Source organism: Cherax quadricarinatus, chromosome 9 (assembly GCF_038502225.1).
Source record: "Cherax quadricarinatus isolate ZL_2023a chromosome 9, ASM3850222v1, whole genome shotgun sequence".
Classification (NCBI taxonomy): domain Eukaryota; kingdom Metazoa; phylum Arthropoda; class Malacostraca; order Decapoda; family Parastacidae; genus Cherax; species Cherax quadricarinatus.
The window spans coordinates 9,075,437-9,100,781 of NC_091300.1; the positions used below are offsets into that span (position 1 = coordinate 9,075,437).

The 25,345-nt window shown below is 50.0% G+C and overlaps 1 long non-coding RNA gene across 1 annotated transcript in view; it reads left to right on the forward strand.

Moving 5' to 3' along the window:
* Positions 1-25,125, forward strand: part of LOC138852487 (uncharacterized) — a 206,967-nt gene extending 181,842 nt beyond the window's left edge. Inside the window, exon 3 of the long non-coding RNA XR_011391801.1 lies at positions 25,057-25,125. This is a non-coding gene — a long non-coding RNA (uncharacterized lncRNA). The remainder of the gene's footprint in view (positions 1-25,056) is intronic.
* The last annotated feature ends 220 nt before the right edge of the window (positions 25,126-25,345 follow it).

Below are 25,345 nucleotides of genomic sequence, written 5' to 3' on the forward strand. Positions count from 1 at the left end.
CAGGGGTCAGTCCTAGGACCAGTGCTGTTTCTGGTATTTGTGAACGACATGACGGAAGGAATAGACTCTGAGGTGTCCCTGTTTGCAGATGACGTGAAGTTGATGAGAAGAATACACTCGATCGAAGACCAGGCAGAACTACAAAGGGATCTGGACAGGCTGCAGAACTGGTCCAGCAATTGGCTCCTGGAGTTCAATCCCACCAAGTGCAAAGTCATGAAGATTGGGGAAGGGCAAAGAAGGCCGCAAACGGAGTACAGTCTAGGGGGTCAGAGACTACAAACCTCACTCAAGGAAAAAGATCTTGGGGTGAGTATAACACCAGGCACATCTCCTGAAGCGCACATCAACCAAATAACTGCTGCAGCATATGGGCGCCTAGCAAACCTCAGAACAGCATTCCGACATCTTAATAAGGAATCGTTCAGGACCCTGTACACCGTATACGTTAGGCCCATATTGGAGTATGCGGCACCAGTTTGGAACCCACACCTAGCCAAGCACGTAAAGAAACTAGAGAAAGTGCAAAGGTTTGCAACAAGACTAGTCCCAGAGCTAAGAGGTATGTCCTACGAGGAGAGGTTAAGGGAAATCAACCTGACGACACTGGAGGACAGGAGAGATAGGGGGGACATGATAACGACATACAAAATACTGAGAGGAATTGACAAGGTGGACAAAAACAGGATGTTCCAGAGATTGGACACAGTAACAAGGGGACACAGTTGGAAGCTAAAGACACAGATGAATCACAGGGATGTTAGGAAGTATTTCTTCAGCCACAGAGTAGTCAGTAAGTGGAATAGTTTGGGAAGCGATGTAGTGGAGGCAGGATCCATACATAGCTTTAAGCAGAGGTACGATAAAGCTCACGGCTCAGGGAGAGTGACCTAGTAGCGATCAGTGAAGAGGCGGGGCCAGGAGCTCGGACTCGACCCCCGCAACCTCAACTAGGTGAGTACACACACATACACACTCACGAACTAACTTAAAATTACTCTCCAACAAGAGTCGCAATCTTTGTGATAAAATTAAATATCTTAAGACAGTGAGAAGAGGTTGAAGTTAACCCAGGTAAGAATACCCTTCATACACACTATACCATGATAGCGAGAAGGCAGAGAGAGAACAGGTGAGTAGCGTGGGCGTTTAGGCGTGAAGGACGCCCGCGAGATAGGGTATGTGTGTGAGTAACCCATCACAGTCGTGAGGTGGAGACTTAATTTTGACATTTATAATCACACGCGTAATATTATTGTTTTAAAATCATTGATTAGTATTGGCCGATTTTTAGCCGACACCATAAAACTAGCCGATACCGATACGTTGGCACATCCCTACGTTCAACAATGTACCACATAAACGAAGGTCACATTAACCAACACCAGCACAGAGTAATGGAAAAAAAATTTCAGTTCGAGGTAAATTCTCTGCTGGGCAGCAGAGAATTTACCATCAATGGGAAGAAATCCCAAAGTGTTGTGTCACTGGATGGGAGAGGAAGCCACTGTAATCCCCACTCTCTAAATTAACAAGTTATATTGGGTTATACCTGAATGGATAAGCAAGATGGCCGCCAACTTATATGGAAGAGGGTACGGGGAACTACGGAATGATTTGTATCAATGTGTGGCAGGAAAAAGTTGCAGATGCAACTCAGTGTGGATAAACATATGGTGTCAATCCTGCGAGGAAAGAAAATAACCCCCGTATTTATATAGTAAATACAGGGCTATCAAGCCGGATGCGAGAAAGATGTTAGCTTCCTGGTTAGCAGCAGCACCAAGACGCAGGTTACCTGGTTAGCAACAGCATTAAGATGTTGGTTTCCTGGTTAGCAGCAGCTCCAAGACGTAGGTTACTTGGTTAGCTGCAGCACCAAGACGTAGGTTACCTAGTTTGCAGCAGCACTAAGATGTAGGCTTCCTGGTTACCAGCAGCACCAGCACCTAGACTCGCACACTACCATAGAGACAACAGCTTCAGGAGTACTGCAGATGATCAGGAGGAGGAGGAACCTGGTGTCTCATCCCTGATCTAAACTCTTTTTACTTCACCACGTTAGAACTCCCTTCATTTTACTCCTTGTCTTTCTCTCTCATTTCTTAGGCTATTTTAGAAATCCCTCGCTTTATCTTCTTCTCTCTACATTACTCCATCATCGTCTTAGCACTCTCCCCTCCATTTCCCTTTTCTCAAACCACCATTACTTCCATCTTCCTACTCCAATTCCTTACAGTTAATGATGCGCCTCCGCCTTTTTCTTTGGCGGCGGCGGCTGCGGCTGCTGCGGCTGCTGCTGCTGCTGCTGCTGCTGCTGCTGCTGCTGCTGCTGCTGCTGCTGCTGCTGCTGCTGCTGCTGCTGCTGCTGCTCCTGCTGCTGCTCCTGCTGCTGCTCCTGCTGCTGCTCCTGCTGCTGCTGCTGCTGCTGCTGCTGCTGCTGCTGCTGCTGCTGCTGCTGCTGCTGCTGCTGCTGCTGCTGCTGCTGCTGCTGCTGCTCCTCCTCCTCCTCCTCCTCCTCCTCCTCCTCCTCCTCCTCCTCCTCCTCCTCCTCCTCCTCCTCCTCCCTTTCCTCGTCTTCCTCCTGCTCAAGACCCACTGCCTCCTCACCTACCCAGACTTGTTTCCGTCCATTTATTTCTCGTTCCCTACCCTCTCCTTCAGATCCCCTTACTCCTTACCGCTCCCCACTTTCCTCTCCTGCACACCTCCAGTCTCCGAGTCATTTGCTTGCAGGTGCGCCTGACCCCTCCTATGCATCTTGAGCAACACATTTATAACTGCCCACAGTTTATATCTTCTCGCCTGTGTCAAGGTTTCCATAATTACCGAGGTGCCTGTAGGACTTCGGGGAACTAATGTTAAGTCTTTTAACATTAACAATGTAACTTATTTAACCGATGCTGGTTAACTAGTCTGTGTTGTGTGTTTTGTTCATGTTAGAAGTTTTTTCATTGTCAGTTTAATATTTGGTCTCTTGAGCTTATTGTTACTGCTATCCACCCCACCCCCCCGCCCAAAAAAAAAAACTTAATGATCTACAAGGTCAATATGAAATTTAAATTTCAAAACTCCCTCCCTAACTCCATCCCTCCCTCCCTCCTTCTACCTATTTAATGCTTTCTGCTACCCTCCCCCTCCACGTTCCTATCTATCTACTGCCTTCCTATACCTCCCTCTCCCCGCTCCTATCTATCTACTGCCTTCCTCTACCTCCCCCTCCACGCTCCTATCTATCTACTGCCTTCTCCTATCCTCCCCCTCCACGCTAATATCTATCTACTGCCTTCTCCTATTCTCCCCCTCCACGCTAATATCTATCTACTGCCTTCTCCTATTCTCCCCCTCCACGCTCCTATCTATCTACTGCCTTCTCCTATCCTCCCCCTCCACGCTAATATCTATCTACTGCCTTCTCCTATCCTCCCCCTCCACGCTAATATCTATCTACTGCCTTCTCCTATTCTCCCCCTCCACGCTAATATCTATTTACTGCCTTCTCCTATTCTCCCCCTCCACGCTCCTATCTATCTACTGCCTTCTCCTATCCTCCCCCTCCACGCTAATATCTATCTACTGCCTTCTCCTATTCTCCCCCTCCACGCTAATATCTATCTACTGCCTTCTCCTATTCTCCCCCTCCACGCTAATATCTATCTACAGCCTTCTCCTATTCTCCCCCTCCACGCTAATATCTATCTACTGCCTTCTCCTATTCTCCCCCTCCACGCTAATATCTATCTACTGCCTTCTCCTATTCTCCCCCTCCACGCTAATATCTATCTACTGCCTTCTCCTATTCTCCCCCTCCACGCTCCTATCTATCTACTGCCTTCTCCTATCCTCCCCCTCCACGCTAATATCTATCTACTGCCTTCTCCTATTCTCCCCCTCCACGCTAATATCTATCTACTGCCTTCTCCTATTCTCCCCCTCCACGCTCCTATCTATCTACTGCCTTCTCCTATCCTCCCCCTCCACGCTAATATCTATCTATTGCCTTCTCCTATTCTCCCCCTCAACGCTAATATCTATCTACTGCCTTCTCCTATCCTCCCCCTCCACGCTAATATCTATCTACTGCCTTCTCCTATTCTCCCCCTCCACGCTAATATCTATCTACTGCCTTCTCCTATTCTCCCCCTCCACGCTAATATCTATCTATTGCCTTCTCCTATTCTCCCCCTCCACGCTAATATCTATCTACTGCCTTCTCCTATTCTCCCCCTCCACGCTAATATCTATCTATTGCCTTCTCCTATTCTCCCCCTCCACGCTAATATCTATCTATTGCCTTCTCCTATTCTCCCCCTCCACGCTAATATCTATCTACTGCCTTCTCTTATCCTCCCCCTCCACGCTAATATCTATCTACTGCCTTCTCCTATTCTCCCCCTCCACGCTAATATCTATCTACTGCCTTCTCTTATCCTCCCCCTCCACGCTAATATCTATCTACTGCCTTCTCTTATCCTCCCCCTCCACGCTAATATCTATCTACTGCCTTCTCTTATCCTCCCCCTCCACGCTAATATCTATCTACTGCCTTCTCCTATTCTCCCCCTCCACGCTAATATCTATCTACTGCCTTCTCCTATTCTCCCCCTCCACGCTAATATCTATCTACTGCCTTCTCTTATCCTCCCCCTCCACGCTAATATCTATCTACTGCCTTCTCCTATTCTCCCCCTCCACGCTAATATCTATCTACTGCCTTCTCTTATCCTCCCCCTCCACGCTAATATCTATCTACTGCCTTCTCTTATCCTCCCCCTCCACGCTAATATCTATCTACTGCCTTCTCCCATTCTCACCCTCCACGCTAATATCTATCTACTGCCTTCTCCTATTCTCCCCCTCCACGCTAATATCTATCTACTGCCTTCTCCTATCCTCCCCCTCCACGCTAATATCTATCTACTGCCTTCTCTTATCCTCCCCCTCCACGCTAATATCTATCTACTGCCTTCTCCTATTCTCACCCTCCACGCTAATATCTATCTACTGCCTTCTCCTATTCTCCCCCTCCACGCTAATATCTATCTACTGCCTTCTCCTATCCTCCCCCTCCACGCTAATATCTATCTACTGCCTTCTCCTATTCTCCCCCTCCACGCTAATATCTATCTACTGCCTTCTCCTATTCTCCCCCTCCACGCTAATATCTATCTACTGCCTTCTCCTATTCTCCCCCTCCACGCTAATATCTATCTACTGCCTTCTCTTATCCTCCCCCTCCACGCTAATATCTATCTACTGCCTTCTCTTATCCTCCCCCTCCACGCTAATATCTATCTACTGCCTTCTCCTATTCTCCCCCTCCACGCTAATATCTATCTACTGCCTTCTCCTATCCTCCCCCTCCAGGGTAATATCTATCTACTGCCTTCTCTTATCCTCCCCCTCCACGCTAATATCTATCTACTGCCTTCTACTCACCCATTCCAGATCCCATCTATCTATCTCCCCTCCCCTCCCCTCCCCCGCCTCCTAATTAACGCCTCACCCTCCAGGTCCGCAACATTCCAAAAAAATAACATCCTTGTACGAAAAAGGAAAAAAATAATGAATAAAATGAAATAGAACAGGTAGGTAATTAAATTACCAATTGGTCACGCTTCCTTGACCCAGCTTGTCTAACCTGCCTGTGTACCTGTGTGTGCCTGTGTACCTGTGTGTGCCTGTGTACCTGTGTGTACCTGTGTACCTGTGTGTGCCTGTGTACCTGTGTGTGCCTGTGTACCTGTGTGTACCTGTGTACCTGTGTGTGCCTGTGTACCTGTGTGTGCCTGTGTACCTGTGTGTGCCTGTGTACCTGTGTGTACCTGTGTACCTGTGTGTACCTGTGTGTGCCTGTGTACCTGTGTGTACCTGTGTGTGCCTGTGTACCTGTGTGTGCCTGTGTACCTGTGTGTGCCTGTGTACCTGTGTGTACCTGTGTGTGCCTGTGTGTGCCTGTGTACCTGTGTGTGCCTGTGTACCTGTGTGTACCTGTGTGTGCCTGTGTGTGCCTGTGTACCTGTGTGTGCCTGTGTACCTGTGTGTACCTGTGTGTGCCTGTGTGTGCCTGTGTACCTGTGTGTGCCTGTGTACCTGTGTGTACCTGTGTACCTGTGTGTGCCTGTGTACCTGTGTGTGCCTGTGTACCTGTGTGTACCTGTGTACCTGTGTGTGCCTGTGTACCTGTGTGTGCCTGTGTACCTGTGTGTGCCTGTGTACCTGTGTGTACCTGTGTGTGCCTGTGTACCTGTGTGTGCCTGTGTACCTGTGTGTACCTGTGTACCTGTGTGTACCTGTGTACCTGTGTGTGCCTGTGTACCTGTGTGTGCCTGTGTACCTGTGTGTACCTGTGTACCTGTGTGTGCCTGTGTACCTGTGTGTACCTGTGTACCTGTGTGTACCTGTGTACGTGTGTGTGCCTGTGTACCTGTGTGTACCTGTGTACCTGTGTGTACCTGTGTACCTGTGTGTACCTGTGTACCTGTGTGTGCCTGTGTACCTGTGTGTGCCTGTGTACCTGTGTGTGCCTGTGTGTGCTTGTGTACCTGTGTGTACCTGTGTGTGCCTGTGTACCTGTGTGTGCCTGTGTACCTGTGTGTGCCTGTGTACCTGTGTGTGCCTGTGTACCTGTGTGTACCTGTGTGTGCCTGTGTACCTGTGTGTGCCTGTGTACCTGTGTGTGCCTGTGTACCTGTGTGTACCTGTGTACCTGTGTGTGCCTGTGTACCTGTGTGTGCCTGTGTACCTGTGTGTGCCTGTGTACCTGTGTGTGCCTGTGTACCTGTGTGTACCTGTGTACCTGTGTGTGCCTGTGTACCTGTGTGTGCCTGTGTACCTGTGTGTGCCTGTGTACCTGTGTGTACCTGTGTACCTGTGTGTGCCTGTGTACCTGTGTGTGCCTGTGTACCTGTGTGTGCCTGTGTACCTGTGTGTGCCTGTGTACCTGTGTGTACCTGTGTACCTGTGTGTGCCTGTGTACCTGTGTGTGCCTGTGTACCTGTGTGTGCCTGTGTACCTGTGTGTGCCTGTGTACCTGTGTGTGCCTGCGTACCTGTGTGTGCCTGTGTACCTGTGTGTACCTGTGTACCTGTGTGTGCCTGTGTACCTGTGTGTACCTGTGTGTGCCTGTGTACCTGTGTGTACCTGTGTACCTGTGTGTGCCTGTGTACCTGTGTGTGCCTGTGTACCTGTGTGTGCCTGTGTACCTGTGTGTGCCTGTGTGTGCCTGTTTACCTGTGTGTGCCTGTGTACCTGTGTACCTGTGTGTGCCTGTGTACCTGTGTGTGCCTGTGTACCTGTGTGTGCCTGTGTACCTGTGTGTGCCTGTGTACCTGTGTGTACCTGTGTACCTGTGTGTGCCTGTGTACCTGTGTGTGCCTGTGTACCTGTGTGTGCCTGTGTACCTGTGTGTGCCTGTGTACCTGTGTGTGCCTGTGTGTGCCTGTGTACCTGTGTGTGCCTGTGTACCTGTGTGTGCCTGTGTACCTGTGTGTGCCTGTGTACCTGTGTGTGCCTGTGTACCTGTGTGTGCCTGTGTACCTGTGTGTGCCTGTGTACCTGTGTGTACCTGTGTACCTGTGTGTGCCTGTGTACCTGTGTGTGCCTGTGTACCTGTGTGTGCCTGTGTACCTGTGTGTGCCTGTGTACCTGTGTGTGCCTGTGTACCTGTGTGTGCCTGTGTACCTGTGTGTACCTGTGTACCTGTGTGTGCCTGTGTACCTGTGTGTGCCTGTGTACCTGTGTGTGCCTGTGTACCTGTGTGTGCCTGTGTACCTGTGTGTACCTGCGTACCTGTGTGTGCCTGTGTACCTGTGTGTGCCTGTGTACCTGTGTGTACCTGTGTGTGCCTGTGTACCTGTGTGTGCCTGTGTACCTGTGTGTGCCTGTGTACCTGTGTGTACCTGTGTACCTGTGTGTACCTGTGTACCTGTGTGTGCCTGTGTACCTGTGTGTGCCTGTGTACCTGTATGTACCTGTGTACCTGAGTGTGCCTGTGTACCTGTGTGTACCTGTGTACCTGTGTGTGCCTGTGTACCTGTGTGTACCTGTGTGTGCCTGTGTACCTGTGTGTGCCTGTGTACCTGTGTGTGCCTGTGTACCTGTGTGTGTCTGTGTGTGCCTGTGTACCTGTGTGTGCCTGTGTACCTGTGTGTGCCTGTGTGTGCCTGTGTACCTGTGTGTGCCTGTGTGTGCCTGTGTACCTGTGTGTGCCTGTGTGTGCCTGTGTACCTGTGTGTGCCTGTGTACCTGTGTGTGCCTGTGTGTGCCTGTGTACCTGTGTGTACCTGTGTGTGCCTGTGTACCTGTGTGTGCCTGTGTGTGCCTGTGTACCTGTGTGTACCTGTGTGTGCCTGTGTACCTGTGTGTGCCTGTGTGTGCCTGTGTACCTGTGTGTGCCTGTGTGTGCCTGTGTACCTGTGTGTGCCTGTGTGTGCCTGTGTACCTGTGTGTACCTGTGTGTGCCTGTGTACCTGTGTGTGCCTGTGTGTGCCTGTGTACCTGTGTGTGCCTGTGTACCTGTGTGTGCCTGTGTGTGCCTGTGTACCTGTGTGTGCCTGTGTGTGCCTGTGTACCTGTGTGTGCCTGTGTGTGCCTGTGTACCTGTGTGTGCCTGTGTACCTGTGTGTGCCTGTGTGTGCCTGTGTACCTGTGTGTGCCTGTGTACCTGTGTGTGCCTGTGTACCTGTGTGTACCTGTGTGTGCCTGGGTACCTGTGTGTGCCTGTGTGTGCCTGTGTACCTGTGTGTGCCTGTGTACCTGTGTGTGCCTGTGTACCTGTGTGTACCTGTGTACCTGTGTGTGCCTGTGTACCTGTGTGTGCCTGTGTACCTGTGTGTACCTGTGTACCTGTGTGTGCCTGTGTACCTGTGTGTGCCTGTGTACCTGTGTGTGCCTGTGTACCTGTGTGTACCTGTGTGTGCCTGTGTACCTGTGTGTGCCTGTGTACCTGTGTGTACCTGTGTACCTGTGTGTACCTGTGTACCTGTGTGTGCCTGTGTACCTGTGTGTACCTGTGTACCTGTGTGTGCCTGTGTACCTGTGTGTACCTGTGTACCTGTGTGTACCTGTGTACCTGTGTGTACCTGTGTACCTGTGTGTACCTGTGTACCTGTGTGTGCCTGTGTACCTGTGTGTGCCTGTGTACCTGTGTGTGCCTGTGTGTGCCTGTGTACCTGTGTGTACCTGTGTGTGCCTGTGTACCTGTGTGTGCCTGTGTACCTGTGTGTGCCTGTGTACCTGTGTGTGCCTGTGTACCTGTGTGTGCCTGTGTGTGCCTGTGTACCTGTGTGTACCTGTGTGTGCCTGTGTACCTGTGTGTGCCTGTGTACCTGTGTGTGCCTGTGTACCTGTGTGTACCTGTGTACCTGTGTGCGCCTGTGTACCTGTGTGTGCCTGTGTACCTGTGTGTGCCTGTGTACCTGTGTACCTGTGTGTGCCTGTGTACCTGTGTGTGCCTGTGTACCTGTGTGTGCCTGTGTGTGCCTGTGTACCTGTGTGTGCCTGTGTACCTGTGTGTGCCTGTGTGTGCCTGTGTACCTGTGTGTGCCTGTGTCCCTGTGTGTACCTGTGTGTTCCTGTGTGTACCTGTGTACCTGTGTGTGCCTGTGTACCTGTGTGTGCCTGTGTACCTGTGTGTGCCTGTGTACCTGTGTGTGCCTGTGTACCTGTGTGTGCCTGTGTACCTGTGTGTACCTGTGTGTGCCTGTGTACCTGTGTGTACCTGTGTACCTGTGTGTTCCTGTGTACCTGTGTGTGCCTGTGTACCTGTGTGTACCTGTGTACCTGTGTGTGCCTGTGTACCTGTGTGTGCCTGTGTGTGCCTGTGTACCTGTGTGTGCCTGTGTACCTGTGTACCTGTGTGTGCCTGTGTACCTGTGTGTGCCTGTGTACCTGTGTGTGCCTGTGTACCTGTGTGTGCCTGTGTACCTGTGTGTGCCTGTGTACCTGTGTGTGCCTGTGTACCTGTGTGTACCTGTGTACCTGTGTGTGCCTGTGTACCTGTGTGTACCTGTGTACCTGTGTGTACCTGTGTACCTGTGTGTGCCTGTGTACCTGTGTGTGCCTGTGTACCTGTGTGTACCTGTGTACCTGTGTGTGCCTGTGTACCTGTGTGTGCCTGTGTACCTGTGTGTGCCTGTGTACCTGTGTGTGCCTGTGTACCTGTGCGTACCTGTGTGTGCCTGTGTACCTGAGTGTGCCTGTGTACCTGTGTGCCTGTGTACCTGTGTACCTGTGTGTGCCTGTGTACCTGTGTGTGCCTGTGTACCTGTGTGTGCCTGTTTACCTGTGTGTGCCTGTGTACCTGTGTGTACCTGTGTACCTGTGTGTGCCTGTGTACCTGTGTGTGCCTGTGTGTGCCTGTGTACCTGTGTGTGCCTGTGTACCTGTGTGTGCCTGTGTACCTGTGTACCTGTGTGTGCCTGTGTACCTGTGTGTGCCTGTGTACCTGTGTGTGCCTGTGTACCTGTGTGTGCCTGTGTACCTGTGTGTGCCTGTGTACCTGTGTACCTGTGTGTGCCTGTGTACCTGTGTGTGCCTGTGTAACTGTGTGTGCCTGTGTAACTGTGTACCTGTGTGTGCCTGTGTACCTGTGTGTGCCTGTGTACCTGTGTGTGCCTGTGTACCTGTGTGTGCCTGTGTACCTGTGTGTGCCTGTGTAACTGTGTACCTGTGTGTGCCTGTGTACCTGTGTGTGCCTGTGTACCTGTGTGTGCCTGTGTACCTGTGTGTACCTGTGTGTGCCTGTGTACCTGTGTGTGCCTGTGTACCTGTGTGTGCCTGTGTACCTGTGTGTGCCTGTGTACCTGTGTGTACCTGTGTACCTGTGTGTGCCTGTGTATCTGTGTGTGCCTGAGTACCTGTGTGTGCCTGTGTACCTGTGTGTGCCTGTGTACCTGTGTGTGCCTGTGTACCTGTGTGTGCCTGTGTACTTGTGTGTGCCTGTGTACCTGTGTGTACCTGTGTGTGCCTGTGTACCTGTGTGTGCCTGTGTACCTGTGTGTGCCTGTGTACCTGTGTGTGCCTGTGTACCTGTGTGTGCCTGTGTACCTGTGTGTGCCTGTGTACCTGTGTGTGCCTGTGTATCTGTGTGTGCCTGAGTACCTGTGTGTGCCTGTGTACCTGTGTGTGCCTGTGTACCTGTGTGTGCCTGTGTACCTGTGTGTGCCTGTGTACTTGTGTGTGCCTGTGTACCTGTGTGTACCTGTGTGTGCCTGTGTACCTGTGTGTGCCTGTGTACCTGTGTGTGCCTGTGTACCTGTGTGTGCCTGTGTACCTGTGTGTGCCTGTGTACCTGTGTGTACCTGTGTGTACCTGTGTGTGCCTGTGTACCTGTGTGTACCTGTGTGCCTGTGTACCTGTGTACCTGTGTGTGCCTGTGTACCTGTGTGTGCCTGTGTACCTGTGTGTGCCTGTGTACCTGTGTGTGCCTGTGTACCTGTGTGTACCTGTGTACCTGTGTGTGCCTGTGTGTGCCTGTGTACCTGTGTGTGCCTGTGTACCTGTATGTGCCTGTGTACCTGTGTGTGCCTGTGTACCTGTGTATGCCTGTGTACCTGTGTGTGCCTGTGTACCTATGTGTGCCTGTGTACCTGTGTGTGCCTGTGTACCTGTGTGTGCCTTTGTACCTGTGTGTGCCTGTGTACCTGTGTGTACCTGTGTACCTATGTGTGCCTGTGTACCTGTGTGTGCCTGTGTACCTGCCTGTGTACCTGCCTTTGTACCTGTGTGTGCCTGTGTACCTGTGTGTACCTGTGCACCTGTGTGTGCCTGTGTGTACCTGTGTGTGCCTGTGTACCTGTGTGTGCCTTTGTACCTGTGTGTGCCTGTGTACCTGTGTACCTGTGTGTACCTGTGTTAGTGTGTGTACCTGTGTGTGCCTGTGTACCTGTGCGTGCCTGCGTACCTGTGTGTGCCTGTGTACCTGTGTGTGCCTGTGTACCTGTGTGTGCCTGTGTACCTCAGTGTGCCTGTGTACCTGTGTGTGCGTGTGTACCTGTGTGTGCCTGTGTATGTGTGTGCCTGTGTACCTGCCTGTGTACCTGTGTGTGCCTGTGTACCTGTGTACCTGCGTGTACCTGTGTACCTGCGTGTGCCTGTCTACCTGTGTGTGCCTGTGTACCTGTGTGTACCTGTGTACCTATGTGTGCCTGTGTACCTGTGTGTGCCTGTGTACCTGCCTGTGTACCTGTGTGTGCCTTTGTACCTGTGTGTGCCTGTGTACCTGTGTGTACCTGTGCACCTGTGTGTGCCTGTGTGTACCTGTGTGTGCCTGTGTACCTGTGTGTGCCTGTGTACCTGTGTGTGCCTGTGTACCTGTGTACCTGTGTGTACCTGTGTGTGCCTGTGTACCTGTGTGTGCCTGTGTACCTGTGCGTGCCTGCGTACCTGTGTGTGCCTGTGTACCTGTGTGTGCCTGTGTACCTGTGTGTGCCTGTGTACCTCAGTGTGCCTGTGTACCTGTGTGTGCGTGTGTACCTGTGTGTGCCTGTGTACATGTGTGTGCCTGTGTACCGGTTTGTGCCTGTGTACCTGTGTGTGCCTGTGTACCTGCCTGTGTACCTGTGTGTGCCTGTGTACCTGTGTACCTGCGTGTACCTGTGTACCTGCGTGTGCCTGTCTACCTGTGTGTGCCTGTGTACCAGTGTGTACCTGTGTACCTGCGTGTACCTGTGTACCTGCGTGTGCCTGTATACCTGCGTGAGCCTGTGTACCTGTGTGTACCTGTGTACCTGCGTGTACCTGTGTACCTGTGTGTACCTGTGTACCTTCGTGTGCCTGTGTACCTGCGTGTGCCTGTGACCTGCGTGTGCCTGTGTACCTGTGTGTGCCTGTGTACCTGTGTATGCCTGTGTACCTGCGTGTGCCTGTGTACCTGCGTGTGCCTGTGTAAATGCGTGTGCCTGTGAACCTGCGTGTGCCTGTGTACCTGCGTGTGCCTGTGTACCTGTGTGTACCTATGTACCTGCGTGTACCTGTGTGTGCCTGTATACCTGTGTGTGCCTGTGTACCTGTGTGTGCCTGTGTACCTGCGTGTGCCTGTGTACCTGCGTGTGTTTGTGTACCTGCGTGTGCCTGTGTACCTGTATGTGCCTGTGTACCTGCGTGTACCTGTGTACCTGGGTGTGCCTGTGTACCTGCGTGTGCCTGTGTGCCTGTGTACCTGTGCGTGCCTGTGTACCTGCGTGTACCTGTGTACCTGCGTTTGCCTGTGTACCTGCTTGTGCTTGTGCACCTGGGTGTGCCTGTGTACCTGTGTGTGCCTGTGTACCTGCCTGTACCTGTGTACCTGCGTGTGCCTGTGTACCTGCGTGTGCCTGTGTACCTGCGTGTACCTGTGTACCTGCGTGTGCCTGTGTACCTTCGTGTACCTGTGTACCTGCGTGTGCCTGTGTACCTGCGTGTTCCTGTGTACCTGCGTGTGCCTGTGTACCTGTGTGTGCCTGTGTACCTGCGTGTACCTGTGTACCTGCGTGTGCCTGTGTACCTGCGTGTACCTGTGTACCTGCGTGTACCTGTGTACCTGCGTGTGCATGTGTACCTGCGTGTGCCTGTGTACCTGCGTGTGCCTGTGTACCTGCCTGTGTACCTGCGTGTACCTGCCTGTGTACCTGCGTGTGCCTTTGTACCTGCGTGTGTACCTGTGTGTGCCTGTGTACCTGCGTGTGCCTGTGTACCTGCGTGTGCCTGTGTACCTGTGTGTGCCTGTGTACCTGCGTGTGTACCTGTGTGTGCCTGTGTACCTGCGTGTGCCTGTGTACCTTTGTGTGCCTGTGTACCTGCGTGTGCCTGTGTACCTGTGTGTGCCTGTGTACCTGCGTGTGCCTGTGTACCTGCGTGTGCCTGTGTACCTGCGTGTACCTGTGTACCTGCGTGTGCCTGTGTACCTGCGTGTGCCTGTGTACCTGCGTGTGCCTGTGTACCTGCGTGTGCCTGTGTACCTGCGTGCGCTTGTGTACCTGCGTGTGCCTGTGTACCTGCGTGTGTACCTGTGTGTGCCTGTGTACCTGCGTGTGCCTGTGTACCTGCGTGTGCCTGTGTACCTGTGTGTGCCTTTGTACCTGGGTGTGCCTGTGTACCTTTGTGTGCCTGTGTACCTGCGTGTGCCTGTGTACCTGCGTGTGTACCTTTGTGTGCCTGTATACCTGCGTGTGCCTGTGTACCTGTGTACCTGCGGGTGCCTGTGTGTGTGTGTGTGTGTGTGTGTGTGTGTGTGTGTGTGTGTGTGTGTGTGTGTGTGTGTGTGTGTGTGTGTGTGTGTGTGTGTGTGTGTGTGTGTATGTGTGTGTACTCACCTATTTGTGGTTGCAGGGGTCGAGACTCAGCTCCTGGCCCCACTTCTTCACTGATCACTACTAGGTTCTCTCTCTCCCTGCTCCATGAGCTTTATCAAACCTTGTCTTAAAACTACGTATGGTTCCTGCCTCTACTACGTCACATGCCAGGCTGTTCCACTTCCTGACAACTCTATGAATAAAGAAATACTTCCTAACATCCCTTCGATTCATCTGAGTCTTCAACTTCCAATTGTGACCTCTTATTTCTGTGTCCCGTCTCTGGAACATCCTGTCTCTGTCTACCTCGTCAATTACTCGCAGTATTTTACATGTCTTACCTGGAGTTTACCTGGAGAGGGTTTCGGGGGTCAACGCCCCCGCGGCCCGGTCTGAGACCAGGCCTCATGGTGGATCTGGGTCTGATCAACAAGGTTGTTACGCAAGCTGACGTGCGAACCACAGCCTTCTTGAAGACAGCCAGGGGTCTACTGGTAATCCCCCTTATGTATGCTGGGAGGCAACTGAACAGTCTTGAGCCCCTGACACTAACTGTGTTGTCTCTCAGTATACTCGTGGCGCCCCTCCTGTCCTCCAGTGTCAACAGGCAGATTTCCCTTAACTTTTCTTCTGGAACTAGTCTTGCTGCAAACCTTTGCACTTTCTCTAATTTCCTGATGTGCTTGACCTGGTGTGGGTTCCAAGCTGGTGCTGCATACTCCAGAATGGGCCTGACGTACACGGTGTACAGAGTCTTGAACGATTTCTTATTGAGGTATGGGAACGCTATTCTCAGGTTTGCCAGGCGCCCATATGCTGCAGCAGTAATCTGGCTGATGTGCGCCTCAGGAGATGTGCTCGGTATTATACTCACCCCAAGAACTTTTTCCTTGAGTGAGGTTTTCAGCCTTTCGCTACCTAGCCTATACTCTGTCTGCGGTCTTCTTTTTCCCTTCCCCAATCTCCACTACTTTGCATTTGGCGGGGTTAAATTCGAGAAGCCAGTTGCTGTACCAGGCTTGTAGCCTGTCCACGTTTCTTTGTAGTCCTGTCCGATCCTCATCGGATATAGTTCTCCTCATTAACTTCAAATCATCTGCAAACAGGTACACTCGCTTCCCAAAAACAACACTAGTCCTAGGACTGACCCGTGTGGAACCCCGCTAGTCACAGGCGCACACTCTGACACCTCGTCACATATTATGACTCGTTGTTGCCTCCCTGTCAGGTATTCTCTGATCCATTGCAGTGCCCTTCCTGTTATGTGTACCTGATGCTCTAGCTTTTCCACTAATTTCATGTGAGGAACTGTGTCGAAGGCCTTCTTGCAGTCCAAGAAGATGCAATCTACCCACCCCTCTCTCTCGTGTCTTACTTCCGTTACCTTGTCATAAAACTCCAGTAGGTTTGTGACACAGGATTTCCCTTCCTGAAACCATGCTGGTTGTCGTATATAAACTTGTTCCTTTCTAGGTCTTCATTGGTCTGTAGTTTAATGCCTCGTGGCTGCCTTCTTTTTTTAAAAATTGGGACTACATTTGCCAACTTCCATACCTCAGGTAATTGTCCAGTTTCAATGGATGTGCTTGTGTGTGTGTGTGTGTGTGTGTGTGTGTGTGTGTGTGTGTGTGTGTGTGTGTGTGTGTACTCACCTATTTGTGGTGGCAGGGGTCGAGTCTAAGCTCCTGGCCCCGTGTATGTGTGTGTGCTTTTGTTACTACTTTTCAAAGGGACATGTCGACAGATACTTGTTCGTGCGTGTGGGTTGCGGGTGTTGGAGGTGTTAGGGAGGAGCCTGCGGGTCTTTCCCAAAAATCTTTCTGTCCATCTACAGCGAGTAGTCTTGTTGTAAGCTAGTGTGTACCTGTGTGTGCCTGTGTACCTGTGTGTGCCTGTGTACCTGTGCGTGCCTGCGTACCTGTGTGTGCCTGTGTACCTGTGTGTGCCTGTGTACCTGTGTGTGCCTGTGTACCTGTGTACCTGTGTGTACCTGTGTGTGCCTGTGTACCTGTGTGTGCCTGTGTACCTGTGCGTGCCTGCGTACCTGTGTGTGCCTGTGTACCTGTGTGTGCCTGTGTACCTGTGTGTGCCTGTGTACCTCAGTGTGCCTGTGTACCTGTGTGTGCGTGTGTACCTGTGTGTGCCTGTGTACATGTGTGTGCCTGTGTACCGGTTTGTGCCTGTGTACCTGTGTGTGCCTGTGTACCTGCCTGTGTACCTGTGTGTGCCTGTGTACCTGTGTACCTGCGTGTACCTGTGTACCTGCGTGTGCCTGTCTACCTGTGTGTGCCTGTGTACCAGTGTGTACCTGTGTACCTGCGTGTACCTGTGTACCTGCGTGTGCCTGTATACCTGCGTGAGCCTGTGTACCTGTGTGTACCTGTGTACCTGCGTGTACCTGTGTACCTGTGTGTACCTGTGTACCTTCGTGTGCCTGTGTACCTGCGTGTGCCTGTGACCTGCGTGTGCCTGTGTACCTGTGTGTGCCTGTGTACCTGTGTATGCCTGTGTACCTGCGTGTGCCTGTGTACCTGCGTGTGCCTGTGTAAATGCGTGTGCCTGTGAACCTGCGTGTGCCTGTGTACCTGCGTGTGCCTGTGTACCTGTGTGTACCTATGTACCTGCGTGTACCTGTGTGTGCCTGTATACCTGTGTGTGCCTGTGTACCTGTGTGTGCCTGTGTACCTGCGTGTGCCTGTGTACCTGCGTGTGTTTGTGTACCTGCGTGTGCCTGTGTACCTGTATGTGCCTGTGTACCTGCGTGTACCTGTGTACCTGGGTGTGCCTGTGTACCTGCGTGTGCCTGTGTGCCTGTGTACCTGTGCGTGCCTGTGTACCTGAGTCTTCAACTTCCAATTGTGACCTCTTATTTCTGTGTCCCGTCTCTGGAACATCCTGTCTCTGTCTACCTCGTCAATTACTCGCAGTATTTTACATGTCTTACCTGGAGTTTACCTGGAGAGGGTTTCGGGGGTCAACGCCCCCGCGGCCCGGTCTGAGACCAGGCCTCATGGTGGATCTGGGTCTGATCAACAAGGTTGTTACGCAAGCTGACGTGCGAACCACAGCCTTCTTGAAGACAGCCAGGGGTCTACTGGTAATCCCCCTTATGTATGCTGGGAGGCAACTGAACAGTCTTGAGCCCCTGACACTAACTGTGTTGTCTCTCAGTATACTCGTGGCGCCCCTCCTGTCCTCCAGTGTCAACAGGCAGATTTCCCTTAACTTTTCTTCTGGAACTAGTCTTGCTGCAAACCTTTGCACTTTCTCTAATTTCCTGATGTGCTTGACCTGGTGTGGGTTCCAAGCTGGTGCTGCATACTCCAGAATGGGCCTGACGTACACGGTGTACAGAGTCTTGAACGATTTCTTATTGAGGTATGGGAACGCTATTCTCAGGTTTGCCAGGCGCCCATATGCTGCAGCAGTAATCTGGCTGATGTGCGCCTCAGGAGATGTGCTCGGTATTATACTCACCCCAAGAACTTTTTCCTTGAGTGAGGTTTTCAGCCTTTCGCTACCTAGCCTATACTCTGTCTGCGGTCTTCTTTTTCCCTTCCCCAATCTCCACTACTTTGCATTTGGCGGGGTTAAATTCGAGAAGCCAGTTGCTGTACCAGGCTTGTAGCCTGTCCACGTTTCTTTGTAGTCCTGTCCGATCCTCATCGGATATAGTTCTCCTCATTAACTTCAAATCATCTGCAAACAGGTACACTCGCTTCCCAAAAACAACACTAGTCCTAGGACTGACCCGTGTGGAACCCCGCTAGTCACAGGCGCACACTCTGACACCTCGTCACATATTATGACTCGTTGTTGCCTCCCTGTCAGGTATTCTCTGATCCATTGCAGTGCCCTTCCTGTTATGTGTACCTGATGCTCTAGCTTTTCCACTAATTTCATGTGAGGAACTGTGTCGAAGGCCTTCTTGCAGTCCAAGAAGATGCAATCTACCCACCCCTCTCTCTCGTGTCTTACTTCCGTTACCTTGTCATAAAACTCCAGTAGGTTTGTGACACAGGATTTCCCTTCCTGAAACCATGCTGGTTGTCGTATATAAACTTGTTCCTTTCTAGGTCTTCATTGGTCTGTAGTTTAATGCCTCGTGGCTGCCTTCTTTTTTTAAAAATTGGGACTACATTTGCCAACTTCCATACCTCAGGTAATTGTCCAGTTTCAATGGATGTGCTTGTGTGTGTGTGTGTGTGTGTGTGTGTGTGTGTGTGTGTGTGTGTGTGTGTGTGTACTCACCTATTTGTGGTGGCAGGGGTCGAGTCTAAGCTCCTGGCCCCGTGTATGTGTGTGTGCTTTTGTTACTACTTTTCAAAGGGACATGTCGACAGATACTTGTTCGTGCGTGTGGGTTGCGGGTGTTGGAGGTGTTAGGGAGGAGCCTGCGGGTCTTTCCCAAAAATCTTTCTGTCCATCTACAGCGAGTAGTCTTGTTGTAAGCTAGTAGACTTTCTCTAGATTCTTTACGTGTCTGAAGAGTTGTGGGTTCTACACTGGTGATGCGTACTCCGTGAATGTCTTGGAGTGTGCTGTGTATAAATTCTCATATTACTCATTCTTTTTAGGCCCCGAGGTAGGCCTTAGGTTCGCTACCATAAAATGAAACTAGAATTAATACCACACATATATGAACAGTTTAAGCACAATGGAACTTTGTACCATGTTACCAGAATATGCAGAACTATTTCAAATTTTATCAATGTAATTTGGAAGGAAGGCGGGGTAGGTGTCAACCTACGAAAGGTTGAAAGGAGAGGGTAAAGGAGGTTTTGTGTGCGATGGACTTGGTCTTCCAGCAAGCGTGCGTGAGCGTGTTAGATAGGAGCGATAGGAGACAAATAGTTTTTATGATTTGAAGTGCTGTTGGAGCGTGAGCAAGGTAACATTTATGATGGGATTCAGGGAAACCAGTTAGTCGGACTTGAGTCCTGGAAGTGGGAAGTACAGGGCCTCCACTCTGAAAGCTGATGTGGGGTGTTGATATGTTGCAGTTTTTTAAGGGTAGTGTAGGCACGTCTCTGGCAAGACAGTGATGGAGTGAATGATGATGAAAGTGTTTCTTCTTTCTCGGGTCACCCTGCCTTGGTGGGAAACAGCAAATGTATTAATAAAAAAATGGTAAAAAAGTGATACCTGTATTCTGAAAGTCAGGGATGGAGTTGATATCGCGTCCAGAGTGCGAAGTGCATGTCCTGATATTTGCAACATGGCGGTATGTTTACTCACAGGATGAGTGCTGCTGCCCAGTAAAGTTGCACTCTGAGGAAATAATCTCTCTCTCCTTACTTGAGCGGTTGTCTCCGAGTAGTTTCTCGCTGGACAGTAATCGACGTTTATATGAACTTCCAGCAATCCTATCATCCTCCATTCGTATTTTCACTAGTTTAACATCGTTAGTACAGAGTGACGTACATATACGTCTTCCTTGTGGTAGTTTTGTTTACGTATGTGACGAAGACTGAGAGTATTATCACTGATCACTGGAACGATAAATACTCTCTCGGTGTTACTTTTAAGTCCTTTATTTTCAATGTATATTGTAGTATATCTCTATCTTGTAAAGCACTTTAACAATCTCCCCCCCCCCCAATAGTCCGTTATATGGAGGTTTTACTCTAATATTAATGTTATTCTTCGTATATATCACGAGCCACAACACAATTTATCCTCTTACTCCCAGCTACTCTGTCAGCATAAAGCTCCGTCTCCTGCGGACCATCGTGTCAGTACCTCCCTACACTCTTAAGTGCATTCTGCTTACCCTTCTCTGCACTGTTTGATCTCCGTGAGTCCCTCGCAAAACTCAAGCAGTAGCAAGCTGGTGAGGCAGGATCTACCATCCCTAAACCCATGTTGATTCTCCTGAAACCTGCATCCGTCTCTCTCTCTCTCTCTCTCTCTCTCTCTCTCTCTCATCACATTTTCCATCAATGCTGCATTTATGCGATGCCGTGGTGATTTTTTTCGTCTATATTGACTTCCAGATTCCTCTGACTGTCCGGTTCTTCATTATCATATCAACATCAGTTTTTTTTTTCTGTGGCTGGTTTTTGCTGCTTCCCGTTTCCATTACATTAGTCATTTACATTAAGGTCTTCATGGGATGGAGGTACCCTGATGCTGGTAAAGGGCTCTTGAGTCAGACTCAGAGCTACTTTTCCCTTCCTTGCATCAGGTCTGATGCGAGGTCTGATGCGAGGACGGGAAGCTTGATCCCTCAATGGTTTATCCCATCACAGTGACTATAATATCGATTTTTTTTCTGAAATGTCAGTAAACGCAAGAAGAAATTCTGTCTTAACTGTATAATTTCTAGGACTCTCATAGCAGCTCAGGAAATTTTGAATACAGAATTTTATACACAGAATATTCCTCATCAGGAAGCTCGGTCTGATAGATTATCAATTTCTTCTCGTAATGACTACATCCACTGTTTTCTAATGTCTTGTTCCACAGCATTTAAAACATCTGTGAGCCTGGTTGATCAGGCCCTGATAAAGCTGGAGGCTTGGTCAAGGACTGGGCTGCGAGGGCCTTGATCCCTGGAATATATATGTATGTATATATATATATATATATATATATATATATATATATATATATATATATATATATATATATATATATATATATATATATATAGTATGTGAGGTTTGAGTCGTGGACACTGACATCAAGAATAATGCAGTCTATAAGGAGTAAAGTATACTCACAGTGTACTGTATATACACAAAGATATACCCCAGGTGTATGTATAGACCCTGTGAGACTAGTTCACATGTAAGTACCTGGAAATTCCTTGAGTGTTAGTTACCTGTTGTCAAAAGGCACTTGTTGACATACATCTCGGCTGGTGTGTACTCACCTAGTTGTACTCACCTAGTTGAGGTTGCGGGGGTCGAGTCCGAGCTCCTGGCCCCGCCTCTTCACTGATCGCTACTAGGTCACTCTCCCTGAGCCGTGAGCTTTATCGTACCTCTGCTTAAAGCTATGTATGGATCCTGCCTCCACTACATCGCTTCCCAAACTATTCCACTTACTGACTACTCTGTGGCTGAAGAAATACTTCCTAACATCCCTGTGATTCATATGTGTCTTTAGCTTCCAACTGTGTCCCCTTGTTACTGTGTCCAATCTCTGGAACATCCTGTTTTTGTCCACCTTGTCAATTCCTCTCAGTATTTTGTATGTCGTTATCATGTCCCCCCTATCTCTCCTGTCCTCCAGTGTCGTCAGGTTGATTTCCCTTAACCTCTCCTCGTAGGACATACCTCTTAGCTCTGGGACTAGTCTTGTTGCAAACCTTTGCACTTTCTCTAGTTTCTTTACGTGCTTGGCTAGGTGTGGGTTCCAAACTGGTGCCGCATACTCCAATATGGGCCTAACGTATACGGTGTACAGGGTCCTGAACGATTCCTTATTAAGATGTCGGAATGCTGTTCTGAGGTTTGCTAGGCGCCCATATGCTGCAGCAGTTATTTGGTTGATGTGCGCTTCAGGAGATGTGCCTGGTGTTATACTCACCCCAAGATCTTTTTCCTTGAGTGAGGTTTGTAGTCTCTGACCCCCTAGACTGTACTCCGTTTGCGGCCTTCTTTGCCCTTCCCCAATCTTCATGACTTTGCACTTGGTGGGATTGAACTCCAGGAGCCAATTGCTGGACCAGTTCTGCAGCCTGTCCAGATCCCTTTGTAGTTCTGCCTGGTCTTCGATCGAGTGTATTCTTCTCATCAACTTCACGTCATCTGCAAACAGGGACACCTCAGAGTCTATTCCTTCCGTCATGTCGTTCACAAATACCAGAAACAGCACTGGTCCTAGGACTGACCCCTGCGGGACCCCGCTGGTCACAGGTGCCCACTCTGACACCTCGCCACGTACCATGACTCGCTGCTGTCTTCCTGACAAGTATTCCCTGATCCATTGTAGTGCCTTCCCTGTTATCCCTGCTTGGTCCTCCAGTTTTTGCACCAATCTCTTGTGTGGAACTGTGTCAAACGCCTTCTTGCAGTCCAAGAAAATGCAATCCACCCACCCCTCTCTCTCTTGTGTGTGTGTGTGTGTGTGTGTGTGTGTGTGTGTGTGTGTGTATGTGTGTGTGTGTGTGTGTACTCACCTAGTTGTACTCACCTAGTTGAGGTTGCGGGGGTCGAGTCCGAGCTCCTGGCCCCGCCTCTTCACTGATCGCTACTAGGTCACTCTCCCTGAGAAGTGAGCTTTATCATACCTCTGCTTAAAGCTATGTATGGATCCTCCCTCCACTACATCGCTTCCCAAACTATTCCACTTACTGACTACTCTGTGGCTGAAGAAATACTTCCTAACATCCCTGTGATACCTCTGTGTCTTCAGCTTCCAACTGTGTCCCCTTGTTACTGTGTCCAATCTCTGGAACATCCTGTCTTTGTCCACCTTGTCAATTCCTCTCAGTATTTTGTATGTCGTTATCATGTCCCCCATTATCTCTCCTGTCCTCCAGTGTCGTCAGATTGATTTCCCTTAACCTCTCCTCGTAGGACATACCTCTTAGCTCTGGGACTAGTCTTGTTGCAAACCTTTGCACTTTCTCTAGTTTCTTTACGTGCTTGGCTAGGTGTGGGTTCCAAACTGGTGCCGCATACTCCAATGTGGGCCTAACGTACACGGTGTACAGGGTCCTGAATGATTCCTTATTAAGATGTCGGAATGCTGTTCTGAGGTTTGCTAGGCGCCCATATGCTGCAGCAGTTATTTGGTTGATGTGCGCTTCAGAAGATGTGCCTGGTGTTATACTCACCCCAAGATCTTTTTCCTTGAGTGAGGTTAGTAGTCTCTGGCCCCCTAGACTGTACTCCGTCTGTGGTCTTCTTTGCCCTTCCCCAATCTTCATGACTTTGCACTTGGTGGGATTGAACTCCAGGAGCCAATTGCTGGACCAGGTCTGCAGCCTGTCCAGATCCCTTTGTAGTTCTGCCTGGTCTTCGATCGAGTGAATTCTTCTCATCAACTTCACGTCATCTACAAACAGAGACACCTCAGAGTCTATTCCTTCCGTCATGTCGTTCACAAATACCAGAAACAGCACTGGTCATAGGACTGACCCCTGTGGGACCCCGCTGGTCACAGGTGCCCACTCTGACACCTCGCCACGTACCATGACTCGCTGCTGTCTTCCTGACAAGTATTCCCTGATCCATTGTAGTGCCTTCCCTGTTATCCCTGCTTGGTCCTCCAGTTTTTGCACCAATCTCTTGTGAGGAACTGTGTCAAACGCCTTCTTGCAGTCCAAGAAAATGCAATCCACCCACCCCTCTCTCTCTTGTCTTACTGCTGTCACCATGTCATAGAACTCCAGTAGGTTTGTGACACAGGATTTCCCCTCCCTGAAACCATGTTGTGTGTGTGTGTGTGTGTGTGTGTGTGTGTGTGTGTGTGTGTGTGTGTGTGTGTGTGTGTGTGTGTGTGTGTGTGTGTGTGTGTGTGTGTGTGTGTGTGTGCGTGTGTGTGTGTGTTCACCTATTTGTGGTTGCAGGGGTCGATTCATAGCTCCTGGCCCCGCCTCTTCACTGATTGCTACTAGGTCCTCTCTCTCCCTGCTCCATGAGCTTTATCATACCTCGCCTTAAAACTATGTATGGTTCCCGCCTCCATTACGTCACTTTCTAGGCTATTCCACTGCCTGACAACTCTATGGCTGAAGAAATACTTCCTAACATTCCTTTGATTCATCTGATTCTTCAACTTCCAATTGTGACCTATTGTTTCTGTGTCCCACCTTTGGAACATCCCGTCTTTGTCCACCTTATCTATTCCGCGCAGTATTTTATGTGTCGTTATCATGTCTCCCCTGACCCTCCTATCCTCCAGTGTCGACAGGGCCGATTTTCCTTAACCTTTCTTCGTAGGACAATCCTCTTAGCTCTGGGACTAGTCTCGTTGCAAACCTTTGCACTTTCTCTAATTTCTTGACGTGCTTGACCCGGTGTGGATTCCAAACCGGTGCTGCATACTCCAGTATGGGCCTGACGTAAATGGTGTAAAGAGTCTTGAACGATTACTTACTGAGGTATCGGAACGCTATCCTTAGGTTTGCCAGACGCCCGTACGCTGCAGCATTTATCTGACTGATGTGCGCCTCAGATGTGCTCGGTGTTATACTCACTCCAACATCTTTTTCCTTGAGTGAGGTTTGCAGTCTTTGGCCACCTAGACTATACTGTGTCTGCAGTCTTCTTTGCCCTTCCCCAATCTTCATGACTTTGCATTTGGCAGGGTTAAATTCAAGGAGCCAGTTGCTGGACCAGGCTTGTAGCCTGTCCAGGTCTCTTTGTAGTCCTGCCCAATCCTCGACCGATTTGATTCTCCTCATTAACTTCACATCATCTGCAAACAAGGACACTTCTGAGTCTATCCCTTCCGTTATGTCATTCACATATACTAAAAACAGCACAGGTTCTAGGACTGACCCCTGTGGAACCCCGCTTGTCAGATGCACCCACTCTGACACCTCGTCACGTACCATGACTCGTTGTTGCCTCCCTGTCAGGTATTCTCTGATCCATTGCAGTGCCTTTCCTGTTATGTGTGCCTGATCCTCTAGCTTTTGCAGTAACCTTTTGTGGGGAACTGTGTCGAAGGCCTTCTTGCAGTCCAAGAAAATGCAGTCTATCCACCCCTCTCTCTCTTGTATTATTTCTGTCACCTTGTCAAAAAACTCCAGTAGATTTGTGATACAGGATTTTCCTTCCCTGAAACCATGCTGGTTGTCAATTATACACTTGTTTCTTTCCAGGTGCTCCACCACTCTCCTCCTGATGATCTTCTCCATGACATTGCATACTATACACGTTAATGACACAGGTCTGTAGTTTAATGCCTCATGTCTGTTTACTTTTTTAAAAATTGGGACTACATTTGCCATCTTCCATACCTCAGGGAGTTGCCCAGTTTCAATGGATGTGTTGAAGATCTTTGTTAGTGGCACACAGAGCATCTCTGCTTCCTCTGTAAGGACCCACGGAAAGATGTTGTCTGGTCCCACCGCCTTTGAGGTATCAAGTTCACATAGCTTCTTCACCTCC